The following is an 11,069-nucleotide window of genomic DNA, read 5'->3' on the forward strand; positions in this document are numbered from 1 at the left end:
TTGTAAACCAATTACAATTACAAAATGTAGGCCTTACTTTCATAAATCGACATTTATGTAGATTTTTTTTTTTGCCTGGAGCACCCGGATGACAAAATAATTGATCCGTAAGAAGTACCTCTTTTTACAACTCTGCATTTGAAAAATGATTAACTTGATATTCACGCTTGTGTGCCAATAATTAAAGGTCTACCAATTAATTAAGAAGCAAGGAGAGGGGGTCTTAGAGCAAGGGTGTCCAAACTTTTTCCCACAGAGGGCCACGCACTGAAAAATGAGAGCCATTTTTCATTATCAAAAGCAATACAATATATAGATTTATTATTAATTTGGGGACCTAGAAGGGTCTCAGTCTATAAATGTTGAAATTAGGTCATATTAATATTTTTTTTATTCAATGCTTAAATCTCTAGATCACTGGTATCAAACTCAAGGCCCGGGGGCCAGATCTGGCCCGCCACATCATTTCATGTGACCTGCAAAAGCCTGGAAAAAATGGGTTTCAATAAAATACTTTTTTATTTATTTAATTTTTTTACTAAATGCATTCCTTCTTTCAATTTTGACAAAACAAAATACATATTTTAAACTTTAATATCATCTGATCATGCCAATTGGTAGAAAATGGATGGATGGATGTATTGCAAAACTATTTTTGAGAGATAAAAAAGAAATAGTTAAATATCTGGGGCCGTACTTATCAAGCTTCTTAGAATTACTCCTAAGAAGTCTGCTAAGAGTTGACTTAAGAGTAAATAAATTATTCGCTGAAAGCTGCACTTAAAAGTTAGTTATCAAGCGTCTTACTCACACTTTCAGCGAAGTGTAGGACTGAATCTTAAGTGTCACACTCAGAGCTGAATTACGACATTACTATGTGCCGTAAACGCAATTATAGGTGACGTCATTTCTGTGTCCATAGAAATGACCAATCACGGAAGGGAATCCGTTGTCTAAGAATAAAGAAATATCTTGGAAATATTTAAGTGGACAATGGGAGTGTATATTTTGACAATAAACTACAAAATAATACAAAACAAACTAGTCCCCGCCGGCACTCACGCTACCGCTCCCTCTCTTCTCTCGCCCACACACTCACTGACGTCACTCACCTCACGGCCACACACATACGCTACTGTCATAACATTTTCTTTCCAATTCATTAATTAGGCAACTAATTTGAAACTGGTGTGGGTGGCTCTATATATACTAGCCCACTGCAGACACATGCAAAAATCAACAAGGAATCGAAAAGTATTAAATCTGTGACAAAAATAATATCCGCTCTGTCTAAACGATACCGTTTGATCAGCTGCTCGTCATCAAAAAAACAACAACATTGTTCCGTTCCCTGAACGTTCGCGCACGTCTCTCTCGCCTCAGTGCCATCCCCTGCTGGCAACTCCTAACCACTTAAGACACCTCTGAAGGTCTCTTAAATATCGTGGAGAGTAGGAGTGATTCTTAGACTTAAGAACGTTGATAAAAAGCTTTTATTCTTAAGTTTGAGAGTAGGACTAAATTTCGCAAATTCTCAGGACTTAAGTGTAAAATGGCACTCTAAGAAGCTTGATAAGTACGGCCCCTGATTGTCATCTTTATTAATAATTTTAAAGCAAGTTATACATGAAAACAAATCTAATAATCAAAAGCAAATGGGAGCCATTTTTCATTATCAAAAGCAATAAAATCTATATATATTTATTTTTTTACCTTGGGGGCTCCCTCAAATATGTTCCCAGGGACCTGGAATGGTCTCAGTCTATAAATGTTGAAAATAGGTCATACTAATATTTGTTTTATTTAATGCTTAAATCTCTAGATCACAGGTGTCAAACTCAAGGCCCAGGGGCCAGATCTGGCCCGCCACATCATTTTATGTGGCCCACGAAAGCCTGGGAAAAAATGGGTTTCAATGAAATACTTTTTTTAATCAATTTTTTTACTAAATGCAGTCGTTTTTTCAATTTTGACAGAAACAGAAATGCCTATTTCAAACTATGCCAATTATATTATTATATACTGTATATTAGTGATGGGTTGATGAGGCGTCATGAAGCGTTTCGACACATTGCAAAACTGTATTGATACTGTGTCACTAAATACTGACATCTGCTGGACATTAAAAATCCCTACAGGCAACCTATGGACCGACTCAACTGACACTGATTTTATGACCTAGTATATACAATAATATAAACCAAGTCATTGTATTTCATTTAAGATTATTTCATATCTTCATTTAACTAAAATATATTTTTATCTTTTTTAGACACAGTCAATAAATAATGTGAACATGTATCATAACACGAAAATCTAAGAGAACGTGTTGTGAATGAGGATGCTTGTGGACTGGGAATTTTTTTGAACACATTTTTATTTTAAAAAAAAACAGTTTTTCCAACGTATTAAATTTTAGACGATTTCTCTTCTTAGTTACTATTTCTCCGGCTGTAGAAAAGACCCGCTCACAGGGCACAGAGGAGGCGTCAGTGCGACACAGTTCGCGTATCGGTCACGTGACCGAAACAGCTCATGATCGGTCACGTGACTTTCTAAAAGCGGTATGCGCACCGACACAGGGTTTTGCTCTATGAGCTCGACGCATGCGCCGATGCATCGGTGTTGCCGGACCCATCACTACTGTATATGTAACTATTTTTGTGAGATTAAAAACAAATAGTTAAATATCTGCACGTCACCTTTATTCATTTAAAGCAAGTTATACATTTACAAAAATTCTAATAATCAAATGCATATGCATTTCGATTAATTATGATTAATTACAGGTTATTACCCGCATGCATAATGGAAATACATTTAAAAAAAGCGGCCCTCTGAAAGCAGCAATAACTGCGATATGGCCCTCGGTGAAAATGTGTTTGACACCCCTGCTCTAGATGCTTCCATCTGTTGAAAAGCTCTATGGAGATGATCATTTCATTTTCCAACATGATCTGGCACCTGCCCCCAGTGCCAAAACCACCAGTAACTGGTGTACTGACTATGGCATTACAGTCCTCCATTGGCCTGCCAACTCCCCTGACCTGAACCCCATAGAGAATTTGTGGGGTATTGTGAATAAAAAGCTGAAAGACACCAGAGCCAATAATGCGAATGAGCTCAAGGCTGCTATTGAAGCATCCATAACACCTCAGCAATGCCACAGGCTGATTGCCTCCATGCCACGCCGCATTGATGCAGTAATCCGTGCAAAAGTATTCCCAACCAAGTACTGAGTGCATTCATTGACATTTTCAAATGTTTGATTTTGTTTTGCTGTTATAAATCTTTTTTTTTTACATGGTCTGAGGAAATATTCTAATTTTTTGAGATGGGATTTTTGAGTTTTCTTAAAGGCCTACTGAAATGAATTTTTTAAAATTTAAACGGGGATAGCAGATCCATTCTATGTGTCATACTTGATCCTTTTGAGATATTGCCATATTTTTGCTGAAAGGATTTAGTAGAGAACAACGACGATAAAGTTCGCAATTTTTGGTATCTGATGGAAAAAAAAACTTGCCCCTACCGGAAGTAGCGAGACGACACCGGGGGAAGGACTGCTTATATTTTCCTATTGTTTACACCAGCAGCGAGAGAGATTCGGACCGAGAAAGCGACGATTACCCCATTAATTTGAGCGAGGATGAAAGATTCGTGGATGACGAAAGTGAGAGTGAAGGACTAGAGTGCAGTGCAGGACGCATCTTTTTTCGCTCTGACCGTAACTTAGGTACAAGCTGGCTCATTGGATTCCACACTTTCTCCTTTTTCTATTGTGGATCACGGATTTGTATTTTAAACCACCTAGGATACTATATCCTCTTGAAAATGAGAGTCGAGAACGCGAAATGGACATTCACAGTGACTTTTATCTCCACGACAATACATCGATGAAGCTCTTTAGCTACTGAGCTAACGTGATAGCATCGGGCTTTACTGCATATAGAAACAAAACAAATAAGTCCCTGACTGGAAGGATAGACAGAAAATCAACAATACTACCAAACTCTGGACATGTAAATAAATGGTTAATGCTTTCCAGCTTGGCGAAGCTTAATAATGCTGTTGCTAACGACGCCATTGAAGCTAACTTAGCTATGGAACCTCGACAGAGCTATGCTAAAAACATTAGCTCTGCACCTACGCCAGCTCTCATCTGCTCATCACGACCCGTGCTCACCTGCGTTCCAGCGATCGACGACACGACGAAGGACTTCACCCGATCACCGATGCGGTCGGCGGCCCGGAGACGGAGGAAGTCAAGGTGACGTCGTTCGGCTAGCGCATCTGCTATCCTCAAAGTGCTCCTGGTTGTGTTGCTGTAGTCCGCCGCTAATACACCGATCCCACCTACAGCTTTCTTCTTTGCAGTCTCCATTGTTCATTAAACAAATTGCAAGAGATTCACCAACACAGATGTCCAGAATACTGTGGAATTTTGAAATGAAAACAGAGCTTTTTGTATTGGATTCAATGGGCTCCGAATACTTCCACTTCCACTGTTGACGTCACGCGCAAACGTCATCATATCGAAACGTTTTCAGCCGGAAGTTTAGCGGGAAATTTAAAATGTCACTTTATAAGTTAACCCGGCCGTATTGGCATGTGTTGCAATGTTAAGATTTCATCATTGATATATAAACTATCAGACTGCGTGGTCGCTAGTAGTGGCTTTCAGTAGGCCTTTAAGCTGTATGCCATAATCAGCAATATTAAAATAATAAAAGGCTTGCAATATTTCAGTTGATGTGTAATGAATCCAGAATGTATGACATTTTTGTTTTTTTAATTGCATTACAGAAAATAAAGAACTTTATCACAATATTCTAATTTTCTGAGACAGTCCTGTATGTGTGTGTGTGTGCGTGCGTGTGTGTGTATATATATATATATACATATACATATATTACGACTGAATGTATGGGCACCGCACAATTCGATTCTTAGGGGTAACGATTCCATTCAGAATCTATTCTTGATTCAAAATCCATACTTTTTTTCTTCATACATATACATACACATATATACATATGTATAATGTATATATGTGTATATATATGTACAAATATCTATATACAATTATATAATGTACATATGAAAAAACTTTTTCTCCATAGATTTCACCAGTTTGCTCTTTTATTACACTTTTTCTACATATTTTTCAAATAAAAATCAGATCCACAGTGCCAACAGAATCCAGACGTGAATAATGAGGCCAAACTCGTGACCAACATTCTTTCCTGTAAAAGACATTTATAAGTGGTGCTACTAGCATTCCATTTATGTTCATCTAGGGAAACCATATGTCTGCCATCTTCTCACTTGGCCTTGATGGCATTCTCCAGTCACTGCGACTAAAAGATTGAACAAATGAACTGTAACCCTACTGAGGGTACCGGTGGTTCTCCTTGAAGCTGACACTTAGCATGATTAATGAAGTTAGTCCCTCTTCCTTTGCTCCATTCTCCAATGGATGAACACAACAAGGACACGTTACAGTTCCCCCATCTCCCTCTAACAACTGGGGCAAGTCCTCTTGAGCATGACGCTGCATAACAAATACTCATGAATACTGACACCGACCCTCTTTGATCGTCTCTAATTTAACCATTGGGACAGGTCAAAATGCCTCAATGTGTCTTTTTACATCTCCAGCCCGCAAACAACCATGTGACAATGGCTGGAAGGGAGCCACATAACCCTTTATCTCAATTAAAACCCCATCATTCCTGCTTCTCCGTGACTTGAAGCACAGCAAGGATACAGACAGGCCCCTATGGCAGTGAGCAAGGCTCCCCGGAGGCGTACCATGTAGCTTAATGAACATCCAATTAGGAGAGAATGAGCCCTGGGCTGTGCTGTCACACTGAGGAGCGTTTGAAGTCTACTGAATGCTAAGCAGCAACAGCACTATTTGCTCCTTTGGAGGGCAGACAACAGAGAACAAGTACAAAAGAAGCTCAAAGGCAACCCGGCACATTGTGCACGTATGTGGGAGTAGCTCAGTTAGGCAGGACGTTTCCATGCACTAATTTACTTTGATTGGTTTCTTCTATTTTCACACCAACCTGTGAAGTCCCAGTTTCCATGCTCTATCTCTGATGCCATGTAGGCCACACGCTGCGTGCCTTTCGTACACATTGGAGTTATTCTGTAGCTATGTGGTAATGTATCTCAAGTTTATTATTCTTCGGTCAATCGTCAACAAAATAAACAAACAGTTGTACATTCTTAAATTGAAAATGAAAATGTTGCAGACCGAAAGGGTTTAGGCCGAAGTTGAACACTTATTGCGCCTAACCCTATAAACAATGTCAAGTACAAAATAAACTTCCGAAAATTATTGAATGTCCATTGTACAACATATTATAAATACACATTATACATAACATAAACACAGTTCAATTACAGTATATACACAGTAAAGGCATGTGAAATATCCTTGTAGACATGTTAAACCTTTGTACCAATTTATATACTATATACAAACAATTGTACTTCCATTATTATTTATAACCCACATTTAGTATTTGAATTAACATTGATCATAGTATTAACTACTGTGTTGATTCTAGAGTGATATATTTTTTCAAGACATTGGTCTTAAAGTGTTTTTTAAATGTGTGAATAGAACTGGAACATTTTAAGGAATAATCCAAGCTGTTCCACAGTTGAACCCCCCTGACAGAAACACATCTACTTTTTAAGATCCTTCTTATCTTAGCTTTCTGGAAGACAGCTGAACCTCTGAGGTCATAGGGATTCTCTCTGGGTTTAAACCTCTCCTGTAGACACTCAGGCAGCATGTGGTTATGAGCTTTGTACGTCACAGTAGCAGTGTTGAGGTCAACAAGATCGTGCAGTTTTAATGTTTTTAATTTAATAAACAGAGCATTGGTATGGTCATGATAATCTGCATAATTTACAATTCTAATCGCTTTCTTTTGAAGTAAGAATATAGATTTAATGTTTGTTTTGTAATTGTTACCCCAGATTTCGACGCAATAATTAAGATAAGGGAGTACAAAAGAATGATATAACATGATAAGAGCCTTTTGATTTACGGAGTTTTTTATTTTATGTAACATAGCAATATTTTTTGCCATCTTTGTCTTAAGTATATTTATGTGCAGTTTCCAATTTAATTTATCATCTATATGGATTCCCAAAAATGTTGTTGAATACACCCTTTCTATCTCCATATCATCAATTCTTATATGACACTGTTTGTTATTTTTCCTATTTCCAAGAATTATATATTTTGTTTTATTTAGGTTGATTGATCTATCTAAAACAGTGGTTCTTAACCTGGGTTCCATGGAACCCTAGGGGTTCGGTGAGTCGGGGCTCAGCGGAGGTCAAGACACACCCGACTCATCGTGTAAATACAAACTTCTCCCTATCGGCGTATTACGGATACGGCAACAGCAGAAGTCAGACTGATTTGCAGGTGTGTCATTTGTTGTGAGTTTATGCACTGTGTTGGTTTTGTTGTTTGAACAAGGTGATGTTCATGCACGCTTCATTTTGTTCACCAGTAAAAAACATGGTAACACTTTAGTATGGAGAACATATTCACCATTATTAGTTGCTTATTAACATGCAACTGGCTCTTAACTAGTCATTATTAAGTACTTATTAATGCCTTATTCGGCATGGCCTTATTATAACCCTAACCCTCTAACCCTGGCCCTAACCCTCTATCCCTAACCCTAACCAAATAACTCTAAATTAAGTCTTTGTTACTTAGAATATGTTCCCCTAGTGTCCAAAAAACTGTAAATTAAAGGCCTACTGAAATGATTTTTTTTTATTTAAACGGGAATAGCAGATCCATTCTATGTGTCATACTTGATCATTTCGCGATATTGCCATATTTTTGCTGAAGGATTTAGTAGAGAAAATCGACGATAAAGTTCGCAACTTTTGCTCGCTGATAAAAAAAAAGCCTTGCCTGTAGCGGAAGTAGCGTGACGTCACAGGAGCTAGTATTCCTCACAATTCCCCGTTGTTTACAATGGAGCGAGAGAGATTCGGACCGAGAAAGTGATGATTACCCCATTAATTTGAGCGAGGATGAAAGATTCGTAGATGAGGAACGTTACAGTGAAGGACTTGAGAGGCAGTGATGGACGTATCTTTTTTCACTCTGACCGTAACTTAGGTACAAGCTGGCTCATTGGATTCCACACTCTCTCCTTTTTCTATTGTGGATCACAGATTTGTATTTTAAACCACCTGGGATACTATATCCTCTTGAAAATGAGAGTCGAGAACGCGAAATGGACATTCAGTGCCTTTTATCTCCACGACAATACATCGGTGAAATGCTTTAGCTACGAGCTAACGTGATAGCATCGTGCTTTAACTGCATATAGAAACAAAAAAATAAAGGATAGAAGGAAGGATAGATAGAAAATCAACAATACTATTAAACCGTGGACATGTAAATACACGGTTAATGCTTTCCAGGCTGGCGAAGGTTAACAATGCTGTGCTAACGACGCCATTGAAGCTAACTTAGCAACTTAGCAACGGGACCTCACAGAGCTATGCTAAAAACATTAGCTCTCCACCTACGCCAGCCAGCCCTCATCTACTCATCAACACCCGTGCTCACCTGCGTTCCAGCGATCGGCAGAAGGACGAAGGACTTCACCCGATGCGTTTGGCGGCCCGGAGACGTAGGAAGTCAAGGTGAGGTCGGCGGCTAGCGCGGCTAGCGCGGCTAGCGCTCCAACAAAGTCCTCCTGGTTGTGTTGCTGTAGTCCGCTGCTAATACACTGATCCCACCTACAACTGTCTTCTTTGCAGCCTTCATTGTTCATTAAACAAATTGCAAAAGATGTCCAGAATACTGTGGAATTATGAAATGAAAACAGAGCTTTTTGTATAGGATTCTACGGGGTACCATAACTTCCGTTACTCTGACTTCGTCACGCGCATACGTCATCATACCGCGACGTTTCAGCCGGGTATTTCCCGGGAAGTTTTAAAAGTCACTTTATAAGTTAACCCGGCCGTATTGGCATGTGTTGCAATGTTAAGATTTCATCATTGATATATAAACTATCAGACTGCGTGGTCGCTAGTAGTGGCTTTCAGTAGGCCTTTAATTCCTAACATAAGCGCGTACTCCCACGACAAAATCAATTCTGCAGCTCCGAAGATGAAGCAATTGGAAGGTGGAGGAGCATTGGTAGCTTTCTGTCGCAAGTGTGCGCAGGACATGTGATTAAGATGGATAGATGTCTGCTTCAATAGTTGGTGTGTGTGTGTTGGCTACGCCCGCAAAGCCGAGACGTCCATTTATTCATGTCGGCACTTTGACTGGGGTGATACGGGCTACAAACTAGGTGTGGAACTGGATCAATAACCAAGCTCAGGGACATGCTCAATGATACATTGACTTCCTGCTGTGCTGCTTGTCCATCAGTGAATCACACAATGAACACTTCCATACTTAGACCGTGCTGCCTGGTAGGAGGCGGCTCTGACTCTTGCCACCCATTCATTGCTGCCGGGAGTTTCCAAATGAAATTGATAATTGAACAATTTGAAATAAATGCTCAAGGATGTGATGAATTGTCACGACAACTGGATGTAGGAGTCGTTTTTTCAGGACTTTTATTTCTTAGTTTCTGCAATGGCGCCTACAACCGTCTTACTGAGTCATACAGTGTGGCGGAGTAACTTCTACAGAACATATCTATTGTTATAGACTTCAACTTCCCAACACTTTTAAAGCCTTATAATGAAGACATAAACTTGTAGAGTATCTCTACGTTTTAGAGTACACACCTCAATTCATTAGCCATTTTATTACAAAACCCAAAAGCAGTGAAGTTGGCACGTTGTGTAAATGGTAAATAAAAAGAGAATACAATGATTTGCAAATCCTTTTCAACTTCTATTCAATTGAATAGACTGCAAAGACAAGATATTTCATGTTCACACTGAGAAACTTAATTTTTTTGCAAATAATCATTAACTTAGAATTTAATGGCAGCAACACATTGCAAAAAAGTTGTCACAGGGGCATGTTCACCACTGTGTTACATGGCCTTTCCTTTTAACAACACTCAGTAAAGGTTTGGGAACTGAGGAGACACATTTTTGTAGTGGAATTCTTTCCCATTCTTGCTTGATGTACAGCTTAAGTTGTTCAACAGTCCGGGGGTCTCCCTTCTGCTATTTTAGGCTTCATAATGCGCCACACATTTTCAATGGGAGACAGGTCTGGACTACAGGCAGGCCAGTCTAGTACCCGCACTCTTTTACTATGAAGCCACGCTGTTGTAACACGTGGCTTGGCATTGTCTTGCTGAAATAAGCAGGGGCGTCCATGGTAACGTTGCTTGGATGGCAACATATGTTGCTCCAAAAGCTGTATGTACCTTTCAGCATTAATGGTGCCTTCACAGATGTGTAAGTTACCCATGCCTTGGGCACTAATACACCCCCATACCATCACAGATGCTGGCCTTTGAACTTTGCACCTATTACAGTCCGGATGGTTAGTTTTCTCTTTGGTGCGGAGGACACGACGTCCACAGTTTCCAAAAACCATTTGAAATGTGGACTCGTCAGACCACAGAACCCTTTTGCACTTTGCATCAGTCCATCTTAGATGACCTCGGGCCCTGGGTGTTGTTGATAAATGGCTTTCGCCTTGCATAGTAGAGTTTTAACTTGCACTTACAGATGTAGCGACAATTTGTAGTTACTGACAGTGGTTTTCTGAAGTGTTCCTGAACCCATGTGGTGATATCCTTTACACACTGATGTCGTTTTTTTTAATGCAGTACCGCCTGAGGGATCGAAGGTGATTTCTCCAGATTCTCTGAACCTTTTGACGATATTACAGACCGTAGATGGCGAAATCCCTAAATTCCTTGCAATAGCTGGTTGAGAAATGTTGTTCTTAAACGGTTGGACAATTTGCTCACGCATTTGTTGACAAAGTGGTGACCCTCGCCCCGTCCTTGTTTGTGAATGACTGAGCATTTCATGGAAGCTGCTTTTATACCCAATCATGGCACCCACCTGTTGCCAATTAGCCT

At 39.6% G+C, this 11,069-nt stretch overlaps 1 protein-coding gene across 3 annotated transcripts in view; it reads right to left on the bottom strand.

The window, feature by feature from the left end:
• LOC133641848 (tetraspanin-18B-like) overlaps window positions 1-11,069 on the bottom strand; it is a 179,611-nt gene that overhangs the window by 39,187 nt on the left and 129,355 nt on the right. The window lies entirely within an intron of this gene.

Source organism: Entelurus aequoreus, linkage group LG24 (genome assembly GCF_033978785.1).
Source record: "Entelurus aequoreus isolate RoL-2023_Sb linkage group LG24, RoL_Eaeq_v1.1, whole genome shotgun sequence".
Taxonomy (NCBI): domain Eukaryota; kingdom Metazoa; phylum Chordata; class Actinopteri; order Syngnathiformes; family Syngnathidae; genus Entelurus; species Entelurus aequoreus.